A 14,967-nucleotide genomic window follows, 5' to 3' on the forward strand; every position below is an offset into this window, starting at 1 on the left:
GGCAGCCGGGACGCCTGCCAGCTACACCGCCCTTCTGGGGCAGCCAGAAAACCACAGGGCTGGTCTTTGATCTGACGCCAAGTATTCATCACTTAAAAAGAAAAAAAAAAAATCTCTCCTGCCAATTATTAGACCAACACAGACTTCTGTGATAGAAAGAGAAGAGGCAGAAATAGACACCCCCAAAGTGTGAAGGCTCAGAAGGTAAAGGAAGGGAAGAAAAAGAAACGGGGGAGAGAATTGGAAGAGAAAGTGGGAACAGGGAATTGGAGGAAGAGGAAAAGAAGGTGGTAAATATAATTCTTAGTTTAAAAATAAAATAAATAGGTGCTCTTGGACAAAGGCAGACATGAAAATTTTAGATTTACTCAGCAAAAAGTTGAGTCCCCATGCTGCCTAACACGTAAGACTTATCTTTTTGGAGCCACGAATACATCCAAATCAAGCCATTTTATGTTCTAGAAGTAAGGCATTCCAGAAGTAGGGTGGTCTTTGCAGAAGAAGTCCACATTGCCTAGAACTGGAGTACCCTCTGCCACTCGGGTTCTGATCCTTGGGGTGTGTGTGCTTTCCAGTCTCTGGATGTGTCTGGGATCTTTACTCCATCCTCAAATGTTCACAAAGGACATGGTGACGTGCCCTAGGTGGGGCCTTTCCCATTTCTGGGAAAGGTTTGGGTCATTACTCTCATGATTTCTTCTCTGTCAGCCACCACATCTCTCACCTTCCCTGATTCTAGTACCTCTCAGGTTTGACATCTTTTTCTTATTGTTTCTATTACCAATTTTTAAAAACTTTCTTTTCATTTCTCTCGTTTCCTCAATTTTTACTTTTGAACTTTCTGCTGGACTTTAAAAAAATTCTGTCATCATGTTAATAATTTCTAAAGATTTTTTTCTTGTTCTCTGAACAGCAGTATGGGACCCAAGCATCAATATTTTTATGCTATAATTTTTACAAAGAACAGGATGGGAGACAACAGTGCACATAAGAAATCAAAATCATTTTAGCACTTTTACAGTTGAGGAGGTTTAGTAACTTGCCCAGAACCATACTGCCAGAGAGAGTTAGAACCAGGACTTAGTCCCCCACACAGTGGGGCAGCAGAGTGCAGATGCTCCATCAGCCGTAGCACCCAGCAATGCCTCTCGGTATATTCCCACTTTCTTCTGAGGTTATTAATTTTACATCTAGGTCTACTATCTATCCATCAATTTATCTATATGTGGTCATCTATCTATCTATTCATATACACTTCTGATTTTTTTTTCCTGCTCACTAGAGTGTGTTATTCCCCTCTCCCGCCCCCCCCCCCCCCCGAGTTCACTTTATTTATTTACTTCTGCCAGTCTATTTGGGTTTTTGGCTTGCACTTTAGACACTTTCCTTAAATATCTGGTGATCACTTGGCTGTTCTTTCTTATTTAAAGTGAGTCCTCCAAAGCTGACTATAGAAGAAGCTCAGCTGTGTGTAGCTTGTGGATGGAAGGACATCCCCACGGGTGTTAAGAAGGGGCCTGGACTTTCTTCTTGGTCCAGTATGCCCAGAGCTGCATGTTCTAGTGTGCTGCTGGTGGCCTGTCAGCTCCACTGTTTGTGGAAGACACCTGAGATGCTCAGGACAGCCACTCTCACATAGGCCTATCTTCATTCTTGCCCTCAACTATACCCAAGACCTCTCTCTCTCGCTGCATCTCTCCAGGAGCAAGTCTGGGGTGGGTTCAGCGCAGTTAGGGGACAGGCTGTGTCATCTGGCTGCTCCTCCACAGCCTTTGAGCCTATCCTCTGGTGTCTCCTCTATCCTGTGCCCAGGTTCCCAAGATTCCTGAAGCATTCCCAAGCAGGACAGACTCTGTGCTTCTAACAGGTGTCCTCCAAGCCTCCTTTCTCCCAGAAGCTTTTTGGATTTTGGTATGCTTAGTTCTGCTACATCCATTATGGATCCAGGCCCTTCTCAATGCTACCATGATGTTCATTTCTTAGGTGATGCTGTCTTCCCTCCTGTTCTCTGTAAATTACAGCATAAAAATACTGAAGCTTGGGTCCCATCTAAGGTTCTGGTTTAACTGAGGTACAGTCTAGGCACTATAATTTAACAAATCCTGAAAGCTATTTCTAATGTTTGGCCAAAGTTAAAAACCACTGTTCACAGGTGGGTGCAGTGGCACACTCCTGTAATCCCAGCAACTTGGGATGCTAAGGCAGGAGGATCACAAGTTCTAGGTCAGCCTGGGGGACATATTGAGATGTGTCTCAAAATAAAAAATAAAAAGGGCTGAGGATATAGCTCAGCTGTAGAACACCCCTGGGTTCAATCCTTGTGAAACAAAACCAACAAATGCCACTGTTCATGACTCTTTCAGTTTTATTTCTTGAATCTTAATAGTGACTTCTTCAAAGTGTGGAGATAAATGGATGAGTTCTGTCCACTACATTTAACTGGCAGCAAATGATTTCTTTATTTGGATATCACAATGAGATGAGACAGCAACCCACTCCAGGGGCGTCTCTATTAGTGCCAGGGCTGAACTGAGAACTGCTGGTAAACATGTCTCTCTCCCACTAGGTGGTGAGATCCTAGAAGGCAAGCCCTATCCCCTAAGGAGTGCGTAGTGTATGAACGTTCACCTAGTGAACGGCTGGACGCCATCCAGCCCCCTTCCTTTTCTATCCCTGAGCTCACACCTCTAAAGTTATCTTTTTAAAACCATATGTTTCATGGTTAAGTTCAAATGCAACTCTTTCTCTTTTCACATTTTTTATTGGTACATTATAGTTTTATACAGCAATGGGATTTGTTGTTACATAGTTGTGCATACACACAATATAGCAATATAATTCGACTAATATCACTGCCCAGCACTTCCTCCCTCCCTCCCAACAACCTCCTGGTTCCCTTCCTCTGCTGTTCTCTCTTTGATTTTCATGAGATCCTACCCAACCCCTCTCTTTTCCTTTTTCCTCTCTAGTGTCTACATTTAAGAGAAGACATACAACCCTTGGTCTTTTGAGTTTGGCTTATTTTGCTTAACATAATGATCTCCAGTTCCATCGATTTTCCTACAAATGACAGAATTTCATTTTTCTTTATGACTGAATAAAATTCTATTGTGTATATATATATATCACATTTTAAAAATCCATTGGTACATTGATGGACACCTTGCCTGGTTCCATGGTTTGGCTATTGTGCACTGTGCTGCTATAAACACAGGTATGCATGCATCACTATACTGTGATGACTTTAATTCTTCAGGGTAAATACCAAGGAGTGGTATAGCTTGGTCCTATGGTGGTTAGCCTTTTGAGGAACCTCCATACTGATACCTATAATGTTGTACTAATTTAAGTTCCACCAACAGTGTAAACATTTTCTTTTTCTCCACATCCTCTCCAGCACTACTTATTATTTGTATTCTTAATAACTGCCATTTTTTTTTCACATAAGGGAGTGTATTAAGCAAACAAGAGTGTCTCCCTGCAGGGTAAGAGAGAAAATGAGAGGAAAAGAGAAAGGAAAGAGAAAGGGCACACGCTAGAGAGAATGGAAAGCCAGGAGGATAGAGAAAAGTGAGGAGGACAGACAGAAGAATAACTGCCATTTTGAATGGCTTGAGATGAAAATTCAGTGTAGTATTAATTTCCCTAATTGTTAATGGTGTTGAACATTTTCTCATATATTTGTTGGCCATTTGTATTTCTTCTTTTGAGAAGTATCTGTTTAATTAATTTTCCCAATTATTAATTGGGTTATTTGATTTTTTAGTGTAAAGTGTTTTGAGTTCTTTATAGATTCTAGATATTAATTCTGTCAGAAGAGTAGCTAGCAAAGGTTTTCTCCCATTCTGTATGTAGGTTCTCTTCACATGCCTAATTGTTTCCTTTGCTGTGCAGAAGCTTTTTAATTTGATGTCATCCCATTTATTAACTCTTGGCATTATTTCCTGAGCTTTAGGGGTCCTATTGAGAAAGTCATTGTCTGTGCCTATATGCTGGAGTGTTGACCCTGTGTTTTCTTCTAGGAGTTGGATAGCTTCTTATCTAATTCTAGATCTTTGATACATTTTGAGTTGATTTTTGTGCAGGGTGAGAGATAAGGGTCTAGTTTCATTCTTCTACATATGCATAACATCTTCCCAGCACCATCAAATGTAATCCTATAGAGTTTATTCCATAAATCTCTGCATCTATAATCCCATTCAGCATATAGGGTAGTTTGCTTTTTTCCAGAGTAAAGAGGGCATGTGATTCCTGCTGTTTTTCTAGTAAGCTGTCAGACTCAAGTCCAGCTCTGTTTAACAAAGCCCCTCTGGGGCCAGGGGTGGAGCTCAGTGGTAGACCACTCACCTCATACGCACAAGGCTCCAGGTTCGGCTCCCAGCATGGTAAAACAATAAAAAATAAAGCCACTCTCCATCACAGAATTGGACGCCTCTGAACCTCTTGAGGATTACTGGTCTTGGTTCACATTCTGTCAATGTTATTTGTCACAAAATGCTTGATGAAGTATTTACTGCTTTTTAAATAAACACAGAGCTCTTATTATGTGCCAGACACTGTTCCAAGTGCTTTAAAAATATTTATCCACTAGAAAAATCTAAAAATTAATTATCATGTCATACAGAATAAGTTCCTTTTCCCCAAAAAAGTTGGAGTCAGAGTTGCTGGCTGGCGCAGGAAAGCCGTGCCTCAGCCCTGGAAGCTCCTTGACGACGACACTTTCAGTTCACTCGCCCACTCTTGAGCAAACAGAGGAAGGCCTCTCAACCTCTGTGGCACATCATCCGAGAGAGAAACAAAATAGCTTTACATTTCGATGGTCGGAGTGCCATAGATATTCTAATTTTAAAAACAGGTATGTTCTAGAAGGTCTCCTTGAGAGAGTGGTAAAACCTGCAGGAGATGAAGCCATGGTGAACTCCAGAGAAAGCACTTGAGGCAGAAGGAAGAGCTGGGCAAGGGCCCTGTCAAGGGGCAGTGCAGAGAACAGCGTGGTGGATCAGGGAGAAATGTGTCCCTTGAACAAGATGTGTTCTGAGAGAGAACACAGATTCCACATGGGACTGTGTGATGGCAAGGAACTTGGTTTTAAATAGGAGTAAAATGGAAAGGCACTGAAGGGTTTTTAGTAAAGTAGAAATTTATAATTTGACTTATGTACTGATAAGATCAATCCAGCCTTTGTTGGGGGCGAGAACTGAGCAATGAAGTCAGTTGGGAGGCTATTGCAAATAATCATGGATGGCAAAGCAGGTGGTGAGAGTGGGGAGTCTGAGAAAAATTAGAAAGTAGGACCAATGGATATGATGCATGACAGAAAGAAATGAGCCAAGGATAACTTCAAGATTTTTACTGAGGGCTGGGGTTGTGGCTCAGTGGTAGAAGTTATCCATGAATTGAACCATGTGTGAAGCACTTGGTTCAATTCTCAGCACCACAGATAAATAAATGAATAAAATAAAGGTCTATCAACAACTAAAAATATATATAAAATAATTAAAAAAAAAGATTTTTGTTGGAAGCAACTAGAAAAATGAGGTTATCATTACTTGACATTGGAAAAACTACGGGTGGTATTGGTTTAGCGAAGAAGCTAGTAATCAGTTTAATCATATTAAGCTTGGAGACATTCATCAGGTATCCATTGTTGAGATGAATATTAGGGTATTAAAATTTTGAGTTTATGGGAGAAATGTAAGTTAGAAGTATAAATTCAGAAATCACCAGTGTATACATAGTATATGAAACCATGCCACTAGATGAGATCTCAAGACATTGAGTGTATACAAAACAAGAAGAGGCTCAAGTCCTGGGCATGCAAATGTTATGAGGCTAAGGGAATGGGGAGGAAAGCAGCAGAGAGCTGGAGAGATGAGAACTAAATCCTGAAGCCAAGTGAAGAAAGTGTTTCAAGGACTGTCAGCTGTCAAATGCTCTATCAAGGTCATGTAAAATGAGAACTGAAATGATCACAGAGGTTTGGCGACATGGTGGTCACTGGTGATATGGATAAAAGTAATTTTGGTGTAGTTGGAGAGATGAAAGCTGGATTTCAGGGGGTTGAAGAAAGAAAGAGAAAAGAGACATTGGGATAGAATACAATCTGTTCAGAATTTTGTTAGGAAAGAAATGGGAGGAAGCTGCAGGGTAAGTGGGTAAGTCGGGCTGGTGGTTTTGTTTTGGTAAGGAGGAGAACTAAACGGCTGTCCACAGGCTGATGGGAACCATCTAGCAGCAGAGGGGGAAAAGAGAAAATGCCAGAGGTTTATTAGAAAGACACCTTGTATAAAGGAGTTGGGATAGTTATGAACTGGGTCCACACAAATTCATCATGTAGAAGCCATAACCCTCAATGTGACTATATTTGGAGACAAAGACCTTAGAGAGGTAATTAAAGTTAAATGAGGTCATAGGGTGGGGCCTAACCCAATAGCATCAGTTTCATTTTAAGAGGGGGAGAGATAGCAGGTCTCTCTCACCTTCTCTCTCTTTCTGTGCAGGTGTGCACGTGTGTATGAGCGCACGCAGATACAAAGACATAGAAAAAACCACATAAGGACACAGAGAGCACTGTTGTCTAGTGAGCAAGAGAGGCTTTACTGGAGGCCACACTGACACTGCCTCGATCCTGGACTTTGGGCCTCCGGAATTGTGAAAATAAATTTCTATTTTCTCAGTCACCAGGTCTGTGGTGTTTTGTTATGGCAGCCTGAGCGGACTAATACAGGGTGGGATTTTGAGCAGCAGGAGAGGAGATGGGCTTTGCTAGGAGTACAGGCAAAGGACCCCTAGTACAAGTGGTGAGAGATTCTGATTGCTTTCACTTTCTCCATGACAGAGGAGAAAAGATTCATCAACTGGGCATGAGGATAGAGGAAAAGGCTGTTGGGAGAAGTGAGGACTGAGGAGGGAGATACAAAGCAGTCATGCAGGCAGGAAAGCGGGGGCTTGGGGAATACAGCCTAAGTCTCAGGATTCCAGGAAGCATTAGGGCCCACTTGAAATTACTAATGTTGAACTCGACGTCTTATATTAAATTCGAAGTAAGACTAGTTTGTAGTATGTAAATACCTCTAGAACTTGCAGAAAGCTAAATGAAGCAGCATCAATACTTTGGAGACTAAGGCGAGTAATTGAAGGAATGAAATTAATTTATTAACCTTCAAGGTTTTTACTATTTTTGAACCTAAATCACAGCCGCCTACATTTCTGAATCCCTCTTAAATAAATCTAAAAAAGGCTGGTTTAGGATGGTTGATTATTTATTAGGCAAGCTGTCCCTAAAACATTTTAAAATTCTTTAATTCTCAGAATAGCACTATGTATGCAATTCATTTCTATACATAAAAGTTGAGATTTCGTTATTTTAAACCAAGTCTTATTTTTATAGCTACCATTTCTAAGTAGAAACAAAATTTTCATACAGTCACCTGCAGCATGGCCTGATCAGAGGTAAAATAGAGAAGAAAAATCACAATTTTGAATAGAGTCAAGTTTTTTTCGTAGTACTTGTAACAGTAGCAGTAGCTGCTATTGTGTTCACCCTTGGGTCTTTCTCACTGCTCACATTTAAGACTGGTCCTGCTGCCCCCTCCATCAAACACTCAGTTCTCTGCCTTTTGTAGGGTCTCTTCCTCAGGTCATTATCCTATTAAAGAGACCAATGGGCTGATCAGCTTCTCCTATGTAATTCAAAATCCTGAGTTTAAAAACACAACTAGAAACAAACAAACAAAAAAAACAAAAACAAAAACAAAACAAAACAAAACAAAAAAAACAACTTTCACAGAGGTGTCTGTGGTTGGTAATCACCTTATTGTGCTAACCTTTTCTTACAGGGTACTTAGCATTATGCTGTAATTCAAAAGAATTACTCCATTCCTTTGTGCTCCAGTTCTAACTATTAACGGTGAAAGTTCAGGCACTCATGATTTCCAGGAAGATGATTTGGAGAAGAGAAAACTAAGATTCTACTCTGAAATATTTATATTTAAGGTAAGACCAGACCTTGGAAGGTAAATCTCTTTAAAATATAATAGCATAAGTTTTTGAATAAAATATCTGTTTTTAGGATGAAGGAAAACAAGGATGCCTGTCAGAGTCTGAAACATGGCATAAAGCTCAGATTATTATGCAGCACTTTCTACTCAAAATCTTGCTATGCATCCACGTGAACCTCCTGAAACTGTGAATACACTATGGCCAGCCTGGTAAAGCTCCATCATCCTACTGGCAAAAATATTCAGAGAATTCATAACAAATACTTATATTTAATTTAATTTAATGTATTTACAGAACACTTGAGCCTGAAAGTCTCTATATTTTACTTCAAAAACAAAGGTGTAAACTTGTGAAGCAGAAATAAAATTTATGACTTCCACTCTGGCCATGATGGGATAACTGGGACTATATTTTATTTGCCATAGTAAGCCACTAGGAAACTTGACAAAGCTTTGGAAAAATTGTTTTAGAATACTGGTCACAGGAAACTAAAGTGTAAGCTCTCATTTAGTTCTTTATTTAGTTCCTTGATTTTTTAAATTAGAGTTTTGTAGGTTTATTCATAAAAATTTGGTACATATTTGTTAAATTTATACACATTTAATTTTGGGAAATAGTAATGTAAATAGTATTTAAATAGTACTGTGTGTGTGTTCATTGCTGATATACAGGAAAGAAACTGACTTGTATATTAACTTTGCATCTTGCAACCTTGCTAAAATTGTTTATTAGTTCTAGGAATCTGTTGATTCTTTTTGTTTCTCTATATAGATCATGTCAACTGCAAACAGAGTTCTCTTTCTTCGTTCGCAATCTGTAAACCTCTTATTTCCTTTTCCTATCTTGTTGCATTAGTTAAGACATCAAGTACAATGTTGAAACAGAGTGGTAAGAGGGAACATCCTAGCCTTGTTCCTGATCTTAGGAGGAAATTTTCTAGTTTTTTACCATTAAGTACAATGATAGGTGTAGGATTTTTGCAGATGTTCTTTATTATGCTGAGGAAGTGCCTCTCTATTCCTAGTTGCTGTGATTTTTTTTTTTCACACATGGGTATTGGATTCTGTCAAATGGCTCTTCTGCATTTATTGATGTGATCATGGGATTTTCCTTCTTTAGTCTGTTGGTCTGATGTATTCATTGATTTTCAAATGTTGACCAGCCCTGCAAACCTGGAATAAATCTCATTTGGCCATGGTGTTTGATTCTTCTTGTACATCACTGGGTTCAATTTGCTAATATTTTTTGTTGAAGAGTTTTGTATTGGTGTTCATGAGGGATGCTACTCTTTAGTTTTCTATGTCTAACTTTGGTATCAGGGTAATATTGGCCTCATTGAAAGAATTAGGAAGTAGTCCCTCTGCTTCTCTACTTTTTCAAAGAGACTATAGAGGATTAGTATAATTTCTTCCTCATATGATTGGTAGAGTTCACCACTGAATTCATGTCACTCTAGTACTTTCTGGTTTGGAAGGGGAAGGTCCACTAATTATTGAGTTAATTTCTTCATAGATGCAGGCTCATTCTGATTGTTTCTTCCTGTATGAGTTTTGACACATGGATGTTTTTCAAGGAATGGTCCATTTCAAATCTTTGGACATAAAATTATTTTACTATTCATTTATTATCCCTTTCATGTCCTTGTATTCACAGTGATATCCTACCTTTCATTACTAATACAAGTAATTTGTGTACTGTTTTTCCTTAGCATGGTGAAAGTTTATCAAATGTATTGATCTTTTCAAAGAATCAGGTTTTGATTTCATTCATTTCCTCTAACAATTTCCTGTTTTCAATTTCACTGAATCTGCTATAATTTTTATTATTTATTTTCTTGTGCTCTTCTTTTTCTAATTTAATAAACTGAAAACTTAACTGATTTAAGATCTTCCTAACATGTATATTCATTGGTATAAATTTTTCTTGAATTGCTGCTTTCTGGGTATACCACAAATTTTGATAAGTTGTGCTTTAATTTAGTTCACAATACTTTCAAATTCATCTTTTTATATAATATTTCATAGTTGTCAATGGACCTTTATTTAAGTAATTAATTAATTTATTTATATGTAGTGAACCCAGCGCCTCACATGAGTTAGGCAGGCGCTCTACTACTGAGCTACAACCCAAAACTGAGCTATAGCCCAAAATTCATCTTGAGATTTCTTCTTTGACCCATGTATTAGAATGTGTTGTGGAATCGTCCTATTGTTTGGGATTTTCCAGTTATCTTTTGTTATAGATTGGATTCTAGTTTAATTCCATTGTGATCCAAGAGCAGACACTGTATACTTCATAGTCTTAATTTTTAGATGTGTTTTATGGTTCAAATTGTGATATATCTTGGTGAATAATCTATGTGAGCTTACAAAGAATCTGTATTATGCTGCTGTTGGATAAGTAGTCTACAGATATCCATTACCTCCAGTTGATTGGTGATAGTATTGAGTTCAACAATTGTCTTTAATGATGTTTCTGCCTCTGAATCTGTCCATTGCAGATGGAGGGTATTCAATTATCAAAGCATAACAGTGGATTCTCTATTTCTCTTCAAAGTTCTATTGGATCTTGCTCACATAATTTGATGTTCTATTGTTAGGTACACACATATTAAGGATAGTTTTGTATTCTTGGAGAACTGAACCTTTTATCATTGTATTATGCTCTTCTTTATCCCTGATAACCTTCCTTGTTCTGAAGTCTGCTCTAAAATTAATATAACTTCTACTGTTTCTTCTCACTAGGATTAATATGGTATATCTTTCTCTAACCATTTACTTTTCATGTATATGTGAATATATTATATTCAAAAGAAGATTTTATGTAGACAACATATAGTTGAATATTGTTTTTTGATCTATTTGAAAATTTCTCTTTAAAATGGTATATTTACAGCACTAATATTTAAGTGTTTACTGATATAGTTGGATCAATATTTAGCATATTTGTTACTATTGTCTAATCATTGCTTTTGATCATTCCTATATTTATCTTGCATTCTTTTTCTGCACTTTGTGATTTTAATTGGACATTTTATAATTCTATTTTCACTCCTTTCTTAGAATATCAGTTATACTTCTTTAAATTTTTTAAATGGTTGCCCTAGACTTTGTACCACTTTCAAATAACACTTCACAGGTAATATAAGTACCTTATAATAAACAAAACAATCCTAGTTTCCTCCTTCCTATTCTTTTTATCATTGCTGTTATTAATTTCATATACACACAAACATATATAAATATATGACTGAATCTATTATGGCTATTATTATTTTCAACAAGGTGCTGTTTAGAATACTAAAAGTTTTATTTTGCCTTCATTTATTCTTTCTTTAATGCTCTTCCTTTCTTAATATAAATTTAAGTTTAGATCTAAAACCTATTTATTTTTTATTCTTTCTAAAGATCTTTTTTTAAACATTCCTTTAAGGACAGGATCTACTGGCAACACACTTCAGCTTGTGTCTGCGAAAGAATCTCTTCTTCACTATTGAAGGCTCATTTTTCAGGTTACAGAATTCTAGACTGGTGAGGATTTTTCCCTCTCAATATTTTAAATATTTTACTCTACTTTCTTCATGTTGTCATAGTTTCTTAGAAGATGGATATAACTCTTATCTCAGTTCTTTTATAAATAAGGTCCCCCCCTCACCCCATTTACATCCTTCAAAACATTATTTATCTTTGATTTTCTGCATTTTGAAAGTAATATACCTAGGTATAGTTTGGTCATTGGATTTATACCAATTAGTGTTCTCTGAAGTTTTGAGGCTTGTGGTTTGGTATCTGACATTAATTTAGAGAATTTTCAGTCATTATTTCTTCAGTTATTTCTTCTGTTACTTTCTCTCCTCCTTTTTGTATTCCTGCTATGCATATTTTTTATACCTTGTGCCATTGTCCCAAAATTATTGGATATTCTAACCTGTTTTTTTTAATCTTTTTGATCTTAGCTTTACAATTTTAGAAGTTTCTATTGAGATATTCTGTAGCTCTGTGATTCTTTTCTCAGCTATGTACAGTCTACTAATGAACCCATCAAAGGAATTTGTTAGTATTTTTGATTGCTAGCATTTCTTTTTGATTCTTTTATAGAATTTCCAACTCTCTGCTTACATTACCCATCTGTTCTTGTGTGTGGTATCTATTAGGGATCTTAGCGTAACAATCACAATTGCTGCAAATTTCCCGTCTGGTAATTCTGACATTCCTGCCATTCTGAGTCTGATGATGCTTGCTCTGTCTCTTCAAATGATATTTTGGTTTGTTTGTTTGTTTTGTTTTTGTCTTTTAGTGTGTCTTCAAATTTCTTCTTGATAGCCAGAAAATAAATACTGGGAATTGCAGTAAAAAGGGCTTTATAATATAGTGGTAAGATGGCGACAGAGAGCAAGTGTTCTGTAGACCATGATTAGATCATCTGTTACTCAGTCTATATCCTGGACCTTAAAGTTCCCCAGTGCATCTCAGCTTGCCCCTCTCTTAGGTCAGATGAGAAGGCTGGAGGGAGCTGCAGTTGCTGTTCCTCCTCCCCTGGATGGAAGTCCAGAATGGGCTGGCCTTGGTTACTTCCCTTCCTGAGAGTTTAGCCTCTGGTAAAATAGTTTTGGTTGAGTTTCCTTTGAAGGGTAACAGAACACTGGTATGTTTCAGAATGGTCACTTTTCCCCTCTCTTCTGCCATAAGCACAATTGGATTTTCCTTCAATATTCATTCTTAGCATTCAGGTCAAACTCCTGAAGGTAAAACTCACTAAAGTTTTATCTCCCAGATTTGTCCATGCTAAACCTCCACCAATTCATGGATTCTAGTTCTGGTTTTTCAACCCAAAACCCATTCCTGCAGAGTTTTCTGCTCAGGTAAGTTTGGATTCTCCATGTCTGTCTGTAAATTTTAAGCTAGCAGTTTGCCCTAAGAGCCCACTTTTCTGATACATTTGAGAAAAGCTATTGATTTTCAGTTTGTTAAGCTTTTTACTTGTTAGGATGAAGGACAACTTCTAACCACCACATATGCCTGACCAGAAACCAGAAATACCCCAATAATTTCCAGAGAGAAAAAGGGTAAATGTAATGAAGAGTCTTAGTAATCTCTGAGACAATATCTCATTCTCTAACATATGTGTAATTATATCCCAGAAGAAGAAAGAAGTTTCAAAAAATATTCGAAGATATTATGGCTGAAAATTTTCCAAACTGAAAATACTTCTAAAACCACAAGCCCAAAGATCAGTGAACAAAATACAAGATAAACATAGAAAACCACATCAAGACACGTCATCATTAAATTGTAAAAAATAGAAATAAAGATAATATCTTAAAAGCAGACAGAGAAAACATATACAATAAAAAGACAAGAATTCTCATTTAAACTATTTAAGTCAGAAAACAACAAAATTAATATGTAAGGTGTTAAAAAACCTGTTAATCTAATATTGCCTATTCAGTGAAAATATCCTTCCAAACTGAAAGGAAGAAACAAAAAAATCAAAGAAAAATCTGAGAGAATATGTCATTAGTAGATGTGAATATAAAAAACACTGAAAGAAATTGTTCTGGCAGGTGGACAGATAACAAATAGAAACCTGGATGGGCCCAAAGAAATGAATAACACTGAACATAGAAAATATGTGTGTAAATATAACATAATTTTATTCTCATTTTAATAATTCTTTTTTTTTTTTTTTTTTTTTTTTGCGGTGCTGGAGATTGAACCCAGGGCCTTGTGCTTACAAGGGAAGCACTCTACCAACTGAACTATCTCCCAGCCCATTTTAATAATTCTTTAAAAGACAAGTTGAATGTTAAAAGAAACAGTAGTAAAAGTATACTGTGGGGTTTAAGTATTTGTAAAATGGGGAAGTGGAAGTATACAGTTATGAAGGAAATTACATTTCAAATAATTTTGTATAATACTAGGTAAAGACAGGCTATAATTAAGAGGCATATTGTAAAACCTACATCAAGAACTTAAAAAAAAAACAATAAAGAGGTATATGAGCAAAAATTAAATTTTAATTCATAAAAATGATAGAACAACTAAATATGTATGTGCCTAATTTCAAAAGCTTCAAAATTAATGAAGAAAAAAATGACAGAATTGAAAGAAAAAATAGTCAAGTTCACAAATTGTAACTAGAGAGAATTCAATACTCCTCTTTCTAGAGTTGATAGAACAAGTAGATCAAACATTAGCAAGAATATACATGATTTACAATAAATGGGATGGTATCAAACTAAAAACCTTCCTCACAGCAAAGGAAACAATCAAGAACATGAAGACAAAACCTACAGAATGGGAGAAAAATGTTTGCCACCTGCACCTCAGACAAAGCATTAACCTCTCAGATACATAAAGAACACAGAAAATTTAACACCAAAACACAAACAACTGAATCAATTAATGGGCAAAAGAACTGAACTGATACTTCATAGAAGAAATGGGAACAATCAATAAATATATGAAAAAATGTTCAACATCTTAGTAATTAGAGAAATGCAAATTAAAACTACACTGAGATTCCACCTCACTCCAGCAGAATGACAATTATCAAGAATACAGGTAACAATAAATGTGTTGGCAAGGATTTAGGGGAAAAGTACACTTGTACATTGCTGGTGGGGTATGCAGATTGGTGCAATCACTCTGGAAAGCAGTAATGGAGATTCCTCAGAAAACTTGGAATAAAACCATCATTTGACCCAGTTATACCACCCCTCAGCATATCCCCAAAGGACTTAAAATCAGTATACCACAGGGACACGGCCATATCAATGTTTATAGCAGTTCAATTCACAATAGCTAAGCTATAGAACCAATGTAGGTGCCCTTCAGCAAATAAATGTAAAAAGAAAATGTGATATATATACATACACACACACACATATACACACACACACAATGGAAAATTACTCAGCCTTAAAGAAGAATGAAATTAAGGCATTTGCTGGTAAATAGATGAAAC

At 36.8% G+C, this 14,967-nt stretch overlaps 1 protein-coding gene across 1 annotated transcript in view; it reads right to left on the minus strand.

Moving 5' to 3' along the window:
- The window catches only part of Cep112 (centrosomal protein 112), a 447,190-nt gene that overhangs the window by 91,197 nt on the left and 341,026 nt on the right, over nucleotides 1-14,967 (minus strand).

Source organism: Sciurus carolinensis, chromosome 3, assembly GCF_902686445.1.
Source record: "Sciurus carolinensis chromosome 3, mSciCar1.2, whole genome shotgun sequence".
In the NCBI taxonomy this organism is placed as follows: domain Eukaryota; kingdom Metazoa; phylum Chordata; class Mammalia; order Rodentia; family Sciuridae; genus Sciurus; species Sciurus carolinensis.